Below are 13624 nucleotides of genomic sequence, written 5' to 3' on the forward strand. Positions count from 1 at the left end.
GTACGCGTCCTTTTTAGTTACGTTGTTGAGCTTCCGGTAGTCGACGCAAAAGCGTAGCGTTCCGTCTTTCTTTTTGACAAGAACGACCGGAGACGACCATGAGCTGTTGGAAGGTTCGATCACGCCGTCTTCAAGCATCTCTTGTACTTTCGTACGAATCGCTGCGCGTTCCTTTGCCGACACGCGGTAAGGCTGCTGGTGTATCGGGCGTGCGTCGTCGCATGTGATGATCCTGTGCCTTGTAACCGAAGTCTGGCGTACCTTAGACGAGCTTCCGAAGCATGCCCTGAATTCAAGCAAGAGCTCGTACAGTGCTACCCGTTTGTCTTGAGATAACTCTGAATTAATGTTGATATTGCCCAGTGACTTGTCAGCCTTCCTCACTGGCTCCGGGGCAAAACATTCAGCAACGTGTTCTATTTCGTCGGCAACCGTTATCGAAGTACCGTGGAAAAGGTGTCCATGCTCGTTGCTAGAGTTGGTGACTAGCAACTTATATCGGCCATCACGAAGCTGTAGCACACTTCTGGCCGCACAAACACCTTGCGTCAGTAGATACGCTAAGTTACTTTCTGCGACCACTCCACCTTCGCGCATTCCACCGCACATCACTTCGACTAGAACACTGGCTCGTGGAGGAAGCGTAACACTTTCGGCGGAAACACGAAACGCGTGGTCACGTCGGTTGTCAGCGTTTTTGTCGATCGCTTGGTCAGCTGAGAACGTGACTACACCTCCCCGTAAGTCAATAACAGCGCCGTATTCCTGCAGGAAGTCAACTCCGAGAATGGCGTTGCGGGAGCATTCGCGTAGGACAAGGCAACTCGCCACGAATGTCGATTCTCGAATCCGAACTCTTGTCGTACAGGTTCCCAGTGGAGTAATTACGACGTGACCACCAGCCGTACGAATCTGCGAGCCGTGCCAAGGTGTAATTACTTTCTTCAGAAACGTCGCCATCTTCCCGCTTAACATAGAATAGTCCGCTCCGGTATCCACTAAAGCGCTAACCACCTAACCGTCGATCACCACAGGTATGTCGAGCGAAAGCCGGTCATTCCGTTCAGCTGCAGTTGATGTCGGACCGGTACCCTTCGTTACTCGCGTCGATAGGAGGTCTTCAGCGCGTCGACTGCCAGCGGCCTCGCCCCCAAAGGTCGCTGTAGTTAGTTTTCCCGGCGGGGACTTGGCGACCGTCTGCTCGAATACCGGTGGGGCGATGGTGAAAATCGCCTTGGCGACGGCGAGCGCGACTGCCGCCCGGTAGCCGGTGGCCTGCGTTGCTGAGCCCGATAATCTTCAATGTCCCGAGTTCGTTGGCCCAGTCGGGGTGGTAACGAGTAGGCGGAAAAGCCCCGCAAACGGAGGCGTTGGTATGGGCACTGGTGGTACAAATGATCTGCCTCACCACAGTGGAAGCACAGAGGACGGCGATCCAGAGTGCGCCAAACGTCTGACTTCCGAGGGGACATGCGCCGATCGTCGGCTTAATGTACTGGTTGCTCCTGCGGAAGCACAACCAGAGGAGCAGCATGGGGAAACGGTGGAGGCGTGCGTCGTTTCTCGATGTACGGCACTGGTTGGGCTGGTGGAAGTGCAACCGGATGAGCGGCCTGAACAAACTGCGGCGGGGACGAAGCAGGCTGTCTCAACACTTCTGCGTAGGTCGCACGGTGGTGTACAGAAGCTGCAGGCGCGGTGTTAGCAAATAAAAAGTTGGACCGCAGCGCTTGGTTGACTTCATCTTTTCTAACACTCGCTATGGAGCTCACCGTGGCTTGTGGCGTGCCACAAGCCTTCGGTATTTCTTCGCGCACAACGGTGCGGATGAGTTCTCGAAGGTTGTCATTATTGCTTCCAATGGCCGTCAAAAAGTCTGTAGTCGCGGTCACTTGCCGCTCATAAAAGTTCGAGCGATGCTGAAGCATCTTTTCCGGACTTACAGCCTCGGCTAAAAATTCGGCGATTCTTCGGAGGATTGCGCACCAGACCAGCGAAGAGCTGCTCCTTCACGCCTCGCATCAGGTGATGCAACTTCTTGTCCTCGCTCATTCCAGGGTCTGCTCGTCTGAAGAGGCGCGTCATATCTTCGACGAACGCAGTAACGCTTTCGTTGGGACACTGGACTCGGGCCTGGATTGCTCTTTCGGGTGGTGCGGCAATCCGTACTGACGTAGCTATTGTCTAGTAGCTGACGATGGAAATCGCGCCACGGCGTCAGTTGCTCCTCACAGTTTTGAAACCATGTACGCGCGCTGTCCTCCATTCAAAAGTAGACATTCCTACGTTTAGTCGCGTCGTCCCATTCGTTGTATTCGGCCACGCCCTTACAAACATTTTTGTAGAAAGTCTATATAAAGTGTGTAGACATTTGTCTATGAAGTCAACAGACTTTTTGTAGACATTTCTTTAGACTAGTCTACAGACAGTCTATGGACTTATGACGATACACTAATTGTAGACTGGTCTACAAAATGTCTGAGTGTATAGACTGACTATAGACTGTCTATATATCAATGAAATTTTACTTTTGCAGACAAATGTCTGTAGAATGTCTATAGACAAATGTCTATAGGCTTATATAGTTCTTCTTTTGTAGAAATAAGTCGATAAAATGTCCATAGACAGATGTCTATAAACTATCTATAGACTATTCCTATAGACCAGTCCATAGATAGTCTACGGACTTATGACCATACACTTTTTGTAGACTTGTCTACAAAATGTCTGAGTCATTAAACTGACTACAGACGGTCTATAGATCAATGAAAATCCACTTTTGTAGACAAATGTCTGCAGAATGTCTATAGACAAAAGTCTACAAGCTTATTTAGTTCTACTTTTGTATACATAAGTCTATAAATAATCTATAAACGTCTATAGACTATCTATAGACTATTCCTATAGACCAGTCTATAGACAATCTATGTACTTATGGCCATACACTTTTTGTAGACTAGTCTACAAAATGTCTGATTCTATAGACTGACTATAGACGGTCTATATATAGATCAATGAAGATTCTGTGTTTATAGACAAAAGTCTATAGGCTTATATAGTTTTACTTTTGTAGACATGTCTTGAAATGTCTATAGACTATAAACTATTCCTATAGACCAGTATATAGTCTGTATATGGACTTATGGCCTTACACTTTTTGTAGAATGTGCTACAGTCTGCCTACAGAGAGTTCCTGTAGATCAGTCTATAGCTAATCTATAGACTTCAGCCTTACGATTTTACAGGGTGTCCCAGCTAACATAAATTTAGTGAAGCTGTTCAATGAAAAATAATATTAAGAAAAGACCCTGCAATAAGATCCGATTTTAAGACCTATGGCGTGAATTCGGCCGTGAATTCAGAGGTCTGACCTGTAGGTCTTTTTATGATCATATATCTTGCACTGTGTTGTTTTTTAACCTTCCATTTTCATTGACCAGCTTGGCTAAAATTACTGGGACACCATACATACTAGATAATACACATTTTGCCAACTATGTTTCGGCAGACAATGTTATTCTATAAGCACTCGCTGCTTGGGTTTGCTAATAAGCAGTTTATGGGAAATGTCTTCAAAAAATTTATTGTACCCAATATGCATATGGGAATATACATAGGGAACTGCACATAGAAAAGCATGCATGCAGATGGAAGCAGTCAAAAATCTAAAATGTATGAAGCCTTGAATCATTATGTAAAACTGCATGAGCATTTGTGTAATTGCACACTGAAGAAAGTTTAGTCGCATGCAATGCATTCGCTTGAATGAAAACTACTATCTGCAAGTTAGTCAAAATTTTCGTTTACATATGGCAGCAACAAAATTTTGAACGTATATTATGCATGTGCACCTGTTGCTTCCCATCTGCATTTATGCATTCATGTTAATAGATTATTAATGATCCTGAACCAGCTGCACTCTCATGTGTTGCAGAAACAAATATTTCAAGCAATTCCACTAGTGCAGACTCATGCAGTGCAACAAAGAAAACAAGTGCATCGATATTGAATTAACTGTTTTATTGAACGATATAATACATTAATTTATTAAAATGCATGTCTTATGCTATCATCAAAAGAGAATATTTACATATTTACAGCTGCTTCCCCTTGGCAAGCATGGTCGCCAGGCTGGCCTTGACCTTCGTGTAAGCCGTTCCGAAGGTGCTGCAGGTGCATGCTGCAAATATGTAGATACAACAATGTGAGGCAAAAATAACAAACGTGTATTTTTTGCACGTTCATTAAGCAGCTTAATATATTCGCTCAATCCACTTAAGTCAATCCTTAATACGGTTTAACTATGCCTAATGGCTGCTTGTCAATACAAAACAGTACCATCGCATAATGTTTCCATCTACCGTATGATGAACAATTAAACTGTAACAATTGGTGCTGGCGCCAGCAAGAGTATGTTACATTTTATGACAAGGCCATATGACACATTAATGTACTTGATTAACCCAAATGACCTCTATAATAATTGCTGAAACTAGGCTACCCAGTTGGATTGCTTACATTTTTGGGTGGTAATTAAATAAACCCGCGCGGAATGATATGCTCCGAAGAGTGACTGGAGTATTGAACGTATCATGCCAAAGATTGTAATTTATTTTCCTTAATACACATTTAAATGTCTTTCTCGTACTCGACTCGCCAACTGAACTTATGAGGTCTAATAATATTCCTACACTTGAATCGCGTCGAAAAAAAATTATGGCTTGACTTTCTTTCCCAGTTAGTTAATAACTAATTGGCACTCGACCCGGCATTGCATGTAAGTCCGCTAGTAACAAGACCTACTCGCCAACATCACCAAAATTCTCTAACCCCTTATTTTGCCCGAACCAACCTATTTAAATACTCCTTGTTCCCACGCACCATTAATGACTGGAATGACTTGTCTCTATAAAACTTGTATTACGATTGTTTGCTTTTCGTATTAGCATTATTGCCGTATTGTTGCAGCATTTTGTTTTATTGACATTGTTTTACTTCTTGTGACTTAATATTGTATTTTATCCACCCTGCATGGACTTCGTGTCCGCAGTATGTATTAAATAAGTAAATAAATAAATAATAAATAAATAACTGATACATCATTGGCCATAACTTCAATAGAAGGCAGATGGATTGATTGTGTCGATATGGTCACTGAGTTTCCTATAGATAATCATATCTTTTGGGAATGCTGACACGGTTGCAAGTTAGGTATACCACATGAGCACCAGAAATACCCCGTGAGCAGTTTCTGTGTTGTGGCACGACACGTATGCACCTCCTGCGATACAAAACTGAAACTGTCATTACAATGAATGCTATCACAGTAAATAATTGAAGGCGCTCTATAACATAAGTATTTTTTCTAGAGTTTCGAGGTTCAGGACACTTACGTAATGCAAAAAGATTGAGTAAGAAATGCCCATGTCAGCATGCTTCACTTTCATTTCTTTTTCAGAAAATCGTACCAATTTGTAATTTTTTGGGGAGGTGAAATGCTTCAAAACTATGTTTAAGACAGCGGTTCTCTGGAAACATTGTATGGAAATAACGAGACAGCATACCTATGTTGACATTTTCAATTTCCCTGATGTTTTTCCAAGCTTTCCCTGGCTGTTTTCATGAAGATTCCCTGGCAGTCTATGACACCCGCAGTTTAGGGGCACAAAAAATATTGTGGTTTAATGCTTGCCAAATTACTGCCAGTACATAATTGTAATTATAACGAATAACACGTCAGTCACTTGAAATGCACTATTAGATTCAGCTGAATTGAAGCACTTGTTTAATAGAGCTGACAAGGGCTTGGCCAAATTCGTAATTCATGGCAACACGAGCACAGCACAGAAAATCTTCAAACTCTCCTCAAACCAATGGCTTCAGTGTCAAACGTGTAAAGGGTTCTTCCCCGAGCCACTAATTGATTGTTCTCCAATTCTTTCGGTTAAGTTGCGAAGCAGCTATTGACTGGGCTTATCGCGAGTTTCGTGCTCTGAAAGCTTTTGCGGTTATATATATTTATACTTGTTGCCAGGAGCCCCATAAATACTCATACTTTTGACTTACGAAAACGGCAGCACACGCTGCTGATGCATGAGCCGCAAACACGGCCTTTCATCTGAGTACGCTAGCATTTATTCAACTGTACGTCTCTTTTAGACAATTCGTCACTCTAGCACAATTTCGAGGTATATACATAAAGCGCTTTAGATGAGTTTTATTAGACAGGCAGCGCAGCGTTTATGGCCGCCGATCGAGCGCCACAAAACGAGACCTGCCCACAGTTCGCCGCTTAACACACAAAATCCGCGCTTATTTCTGCTCAGTATCCACGTTAAACATGGTGTATTTCCGTTTTAACGGACATTGACAATGACGGTAAAATGAACAAGCGCGAGCGATCGCTTGCCGTTAAACATTCCCTGCAGTAGAATCGAGAAGCCGAGCGCGTTTACAAACCAAACGACAAATCGACACTACGCCCGAGTGGCCTACATTACATGCAGCCAGTTCGCGCTACGAAATACGCTCACCTAGGCATGAGCTAGTGACGGAAAACATCTTCGTTAAAACTTACCGTTCAGTGTAGTTGACGTGTGATGCCACGAAGTCGAGACGAATACACAGGCACAAAGGTGCAGGCAGCTCACCAGCAGCAACAAGCGTTGACCTGCCTGGCGCAGCCGTTGAGAATTCAAATCGACGCGGAGAGATGGCGCGCCGCCGTTGCTGCCGCTGCGCATGCGCAGGCGCTGAGGCCGCCGACGGCGTGCTTTCTCCGATAAATCCGAGCGCCTTTGCTCTTTTCTTTTTTTATTGTCGCGCTCTCTCTCTCTCTGCGTTCCATGCACGCGAAACCGGTTGCTTTTACCTTCCATTTTTCAGTTCTTTCCATGGAAGGAAATGCCTTGGCGCGCTGTATTACAAACGCTGTGGGCTATCGCATGGAGCAAGAGCGCACATTTGGATGAACGCAGTGTTTGTAAAAACCGTTAGCACGCACATCAGGCGTTAGCATTATGGCCAACGACGATAAGTAATGCAGTGCATTTCTAGCATAGCTTCCAACGTACCGCCAAATGGGATATCTGCGCACATGTTAGTGCACATTTGTCTGTTCCGGTGATATGTCAAAGCAATCAATACACTAATGACGTACGCATATGCTCGGCCGCACAGGCATATAGCGCCTGGAAAGGATTGGGTGGGCTCAGAGTATCTGGCGCACATTGTAAGTGAACGAGAAGCTTTAATCAATTTATAGCGCGGGATATCACTCTGCGAAAAACCACCCGATATTAGTGATGCAGCCTAGATATGGGGAGAACCTAAAGAGTATCGAGAATCAGACGACGCATAAGGCGTACACCACATGCGTGACATCGGTTCACCGCACACTAGCAAATTCTGCGTTGTCAGCTATACACATTACAAGTCTCTGTGCTATTAGCATGATGCCTGTTTGTAATCCGCTTCTCGCTAAACTGGCATTCATAACCTCCATTTACATGATTGGATTCGCATTTTGCTTTCTTTATTTTACTGCCGCAAAAGTAATGCTATGAAAAACAACTGTAAAGACTGTCTTGGGATTGCCGAGAGCGACTACGGAGGTCATATAATGTGGTGAACAAATGCGGAAGTATACACACCATGTCTATAATAAACTCTACAAAAAGGCTTTAAAGAAATGTCAGCGGTATATACAATCCCAGTTGCTTATATCAAACAAAGCTAAGAAGCGCAGCAAGAAGAAGAGCAAGTACAACGCATTTCAATCAGTAATTACTGAAATTAAGGAGGCACTCACGCAAATCTGCGGCAGACTCGACCGCCTAGAAAGACCAATCGCTCATCCCAAAACAACGAAAATCATCCCCACGCCGGACCCAGGGCCCATGTCTGCTCTGGGACCCCCACCTGCCCCGCCCGCACCCTCCAGGCCACCAGGTCCAATGAGTGAGCCGAGCATAAATGGGGCCATGCCAAACCATTACAATGGATAACGCACCACAATTTTTCAAGATCTGGCAATGGAACTGTAACTCATTCAACAAAAAGAAAGCTAACCTAACGCAATTCGTCAGATCATGTAAAGAAAAGCCACACGTCATCATCCTACAAGAGTGCGGGGCGGAAAAGAACATTCAAAACATGTCCTTCTCGGGGTACAGGGTTTCCAGGCCGACCCTGGACCCCGAGTTCAAACAAGCCAGGGGCATTGCCACTCTCATCCGCAAAGACGTCAGCTTTGTGGAAAGGGGCACCCCGACATACAAGAAAGGCCTGGAATCCATGCTCACAGAAATAATTCCCAGTCGGGCCCTAAAGACCAACCTTTACATACTAAACGTCTACAGTTCCCCGACTGACAGACTCAGGAACTTTAACAAACTTCTCACATCAGCCGCGTCGCAAGCAAAGGACAGGCCGCTGATCGTTGCCGGAGACTTCAACGCGCACAACACCGTCTGGGGCTACGCCACCAATGACAGGAAGGGGATTAACCTTGCCGAGTGCGCGGACACCCTAAGCATGCAACTCATCACGGACTCAAGGTTCCCGTCGCGCAGAGGCAACTCGGTTCAGAGGGACACCACCCCGGACCTGACGTTCCTCGGAAACGCTGAGGGGTCGTGGGACAACCTGCAAGAGGACCTTGGAAGTGACCATTACATCTTGGAAATCAACGTCCGCATCACACCCACTCCTCCCAAGATGTACACCTACGTCGACTGGGATCTATTCAGAAGAATGAGGGCTAATGAGGACAGACAAATAGAAACCTTCGAGGACCTACTAGAAAATTTGAAAATTACAGTGGCCAACGCCACTAAAGAAATAAGCGCGGACCTAGAGGTACCAGCCATGGATTCCAGACTCGCACACCTCCTGGAGGCCAAGAACGCGCTAAGACAAAGATGGAAACAGCAGAAGCTAAACAGGAGGCTGAGGTCTAAATTAACGAAAATCAACAAAGAGATCGAAGAACACTCTAGAAAGTTGAATGCGCAGCAATGGGACGAGGTTTGTAATGAGGCGGACGGTAAAATGAGAAGGGGCAGCAAGTGGAGCCTTCTCAAGAACCTCTTCACCGACAGCAACAAACCGACCAAGAGTAATGCCCGACTAACGATCGAAAGGCTCATTCATCTTCATACGAAAGAAGGCACGAATCCGCGGGACTTTGCTGACACCCTGGCAGACATCTACCTGCCGGTAGAGCACAAATCTGTACCGTGGGACGACCCGACACGCGAGTATAAGGGGAAACCTCAACTCTCGCTGGATCGTCCTTTCGAAATTTCGGAGATTGTGCACGCCCTTCACGACCTAAACGGTCGCTCGGCCCCCGGCCCAGATGGAATAACAAACAAACTACTCAGAAATCTAGATGACAAAGCCATACAAATTATTACGAGCAAAATTAACGAGGTATGGGCTGAAGGCCGGGTGCCGGACGAATGGCGAACTGCCAATGTAGTCCTCATCCCCAAACCCGGAAAACCACTCCATGTAGAGAATCTGAGGCCCATCTCTCTTACGTCGTGCCTCGGGAAGGTCGCGGAACATGCCATCCACAATAGAATTGGAGAGCCCATTAAAGAAAACGGTCTATTCCGCCACAATCTTATAGGCTTCAGAAAATCCCTATCCACGCAAGACGCCATGCTACTCATCAGGAGCGCCGTCTTAGACAACAAATCCAGGGATGTAAAAGGCATCCTGGCGCTCGACCTAACAAAGGCCTTCGATACGGTCTGGCACGAACACATCCTCAACGAAATCTCCACTTTAGATCTCGGAGTAAATTTCCACAATTTTGTAAGATCGTTTTTGGATAACCGAACGGCCACCATAAACGTCGGACAAATCAGAAGCAGAAAGCACATGCTAGGTAACATCGGCACCCCGCAAGGGTCAGTGCTTTCGCCGCTTCTTTTCAACATCGCAATGCACGATCTCGCAAACAAACTCTCGAAAGTCTCGGGGGTAGGGCACGCGATTTACGCGGACGACATCACCATTTGGTCCACGAGCGGCCCGCTAGGCACTCTGGAGCAGAACCTACAGCAAGCGCTGGACACCACGGAAGCTTTCCTTACAAACACGGGACTGAAGCTCTCCCCCAGCAAATCAGAGCTCCTCCTGTGCAAACAAGGCCCCAGGCAGAGACAGCCCCTTAGATTCCTCCCCGTTCACCTACACACCAGAGACGGAGGAAACATCCCCAGGTGTAACACAATTAAGGTCCTGGGCATGGTCATTGGGGCTTACAGCAATGACAACGCGGAGGCACTAAAACGCATCACAAAGAGCACCCACAATTTCACCAGGGTCATATCACGGGTCGCTAGCAAAAGGGACGGACTGAAAGAGGACCACCTCATGAAAGCATTTCACGCTTTCCTCATCAGCCACGTAACTTACGCCGCTCCATTCCTCAACTGGAAGAAGACGGAGCTGAACAAAATCGACACACTAATCAGAACAGGATTGAAAAAGGTCCTAAGCCTCCCTAGAAACACTAGTACGGAACGACTCCTTCAATTGGGGCTACACAACACGGCAACAGAACTCTTTGAAGCACAGCGAAACGGCCAAATTAGTCGGCTCTCACTCACAAAGGCGGGCATCGAGATATTACTAGAAGCAGACATACAGCCCCTCTTCATGCCACCAGAGAAGTCGCAACTATGCATAAATGCCAAGAGGTCAATAACCGTTGATGCAATCCCAAGAAACATACACCCGACCCACAACGAAGGGCGGAGAAAAGCGAGAGCGAAGGCAATCCTTGGCAACATTAATCGTAACGAAACGCAAGTCCTCTTCGTTGACGCGGCCAGATATTGGAATCGAGGCGCATACGCGGTCTCTGTGGTGGACGCCCATGGATCACTCGTCAACGCAGCCACGGTGGTTACCAACTTCACTCACGAAGCAGAAGAAATGGCCATCGCGGTGGCCCTTCGAAGCTGCAAAGAAGCCTCCGTCATTTACTCGGACTCAAGAACAGCCATCAGAACCTTCTCGGCGGCCCTCGTCTCTAGGAAAGCAGCTACGGTGGTCAACAAAATCTTCCAAGAAACGGGAGGAGATAACCTCACGTCCCCACACATCACATGGTTCCCGGCCCACATGGGCAACATTTCCGGACCTCCTGACTGTAATCCGAATGAGCGGGCACACCAACTGGCGCGAGAACTCATATTCCGCGTCTGCGGTCCGCCCCCTCGCTTCAACCCAGCCTGGAGGGATTTAGACAACAAAGACCCGCTTGTATCATACCACGAAATCACTTCAAATCATAGGTTAGCACGAAGAATGTTTCCTCCTCCTCACCAAAACCTCAAGAAAGCACAGGCCGTCACTTACAGACAGTTGCAGACTAGGACATACATCACACCAACAACACTAAGCAGGATCAATCCAGACTTTCCTACTGCATGCCCACACTGCGGCCACGAATACAACTTCGAACACATGCTCTGGCTGTGCCCTGCCAACGCGGGCACGGACTTTCCTGACCAGTCCTCCTGGGACTCAGCGCTCAGAAGTACAGAGCTCATCGCTCAGCTCAAGGCTGTCCAGAGGGCCCGGGCCGTCGCCGAAGGACTATGTCTACCGGCCCCGACCTGGGTGGAGCCACCGGATAGATTGGCGGGGCCTCCGGCCCCGCTTTAATTCTTTTCCTCAGGACCTAAATAAAGTTCGTACTTATTAACTCTTATCTTATTAACTTTTGTCTACTGACAGTCTATAGACAATGAATAAACAAGAATAAATAGAGACTGTATCGACTTTTTTCTATAGATAGTCCATAGATAGGAAGTAGACAAAAATAAAAGACATCTTATCGACTTTTTTCTGTACACCGAATATAGAATGGGAGTAGACAAAACGAAATAAATATCATCAATTTTTGTCTATAGACAATCTATAGACGATGAATGGACAAGAATAAAAAAGACTGTATCGACTTTTTTCTATAGATAGTCTATAGAGAGGAAGTAGACAAGAAGAAACAAACATTTTATCGACTTCTTTCTATAGGCTGTCTATAGAATGTGAGTACACAAAAATAAATAAAAATCTTATCAACTTTTGTCTATAGACAGTCTATAGATTATTTATCAACAAAAGAACAAATCTATAAAAAGGCAAAGTTGTTTACAAGTAGTCTATAGACATTCTACACAGTCTAAACGCATTTTTGTAAGGGCTTGCTCGAAGTTGGTCATCCAGTTTTCGACGTATTCGAAGACGTCGCCATGGAACGACTTCGGCACCAGTGTATTCGGAAGTGTGGACCGGTTTGTCATTGCACGTTCCATACCGGTTGGGGTGGTCTGAAGCACTGCGGTGTCTTCAGCATCTTGAGGAGGCAGTCCCCGGATTCTGCGGCTGGTCCGATGGACGGGAGTATCGACTAACACAGGGATGGTGCTTCCGCTCCCTGGAGGAGTTTCCGGCAATGGTGAGAAGTACCCAGCACCTCCACCACTTTGCCACGCGCCTTCAAATGAGGCTGACGACGTTTATTGAGGTCAGCTGGGCTCTGGAGAAAACGGCGCTGAGAGCTCACTATCGAGAGCTAACTATCGAACGAAGTGCGCGTGCTAACGCGCACTTCGTTCTTCTTGCGCCTCTGCGCTTGCCCTGTTCCCACTACTACAGGTGACATGCAATATGTTATTGGTGGTAAAAGTGTATTTTAGAACCAGGATGCGAGCACCCCTATTAACGGTTGTGTGTGGTGTGGAAGGGTTAAAAGGGGCTAACATTACGGTGCATGGGAGAGCTCTGACAATTAAGACTGCAAGTTGAAGTGCATGTATTCTTCGGTGCATCACTCTGCTTATTCGCTATGTGGCTGATTGTGTACCACCGTAACATCTTAATCTAGTCTATGTCTTCGTCTGAAAAAATTTAAATTGCGTTTGTAAGTTTTAGTTAACCCATTAATGACGAGAAAAATAAGAACCCAGTAAATTATTTTTTATTTTCTATCTAAATCTGCAATACACATCAAGAATAAGCATAATCAAGAAAAATGTAGTTTCGCCCGAAAGGCGAAGCATCAATTGCGATAGCAAATTAGTAGAGAGCTATTCGGAGTAGGGATAGTAGTTTTATCGGCGGCATTAACTTGGACTCATTCGCTTACTAACTGAATTAACAAGCGTGGTGTCAGCGCGCACAAGCAAACATGAATAGAGCACACTGAATGACCACAGACAACGACTGTCAAAATGCTGGCAGCAAGCGCAGCCGCCGCAGCGGGCGAAGGTTCGTGCCGTCTATCGCTTCAGCGGAAACTGAGCGGCGAATGCACAGCACGTACGAAGGTCAGAGCCGTGTGGAGATAACAGACGGTGCGGGCGACCGCCACAGCAGCGGGCAAATATGAGTGCAGTTGTTGGCCGAGTTGAAGCTGCGCCCCCCGCCCTCCCTTCCCGCTTTCTTGCTTTCGCGTGGGAGATGGAGTGGCCAGTTCCCCTTACGCCTGGTTGCAAAATAGCCTTTGGTGCCGGAGAACAGCGTCGCCCCGCTTCCCTCCCTCCCATACCCCCACGGCCTTTCGCGCGACGGTCGCGTTTGCTTTCCGCCGTGCGTTCGC

Source organism: Dermacentor silvarum, chromosome 3, assembly GCF_013339745.2.
Source record: "Dermacentor silvarum isolate Dsil-2018 chromosome 3, BIME_Dsil_1.4, whole genome shotgun sequence".
Classification (NCBI taxonomy): Eukaryota; Metazoa; Arthropoda; class Arachnida; order Ixodida; family Ixodidae; genus Dermacentor; species Dermacentor silvarum.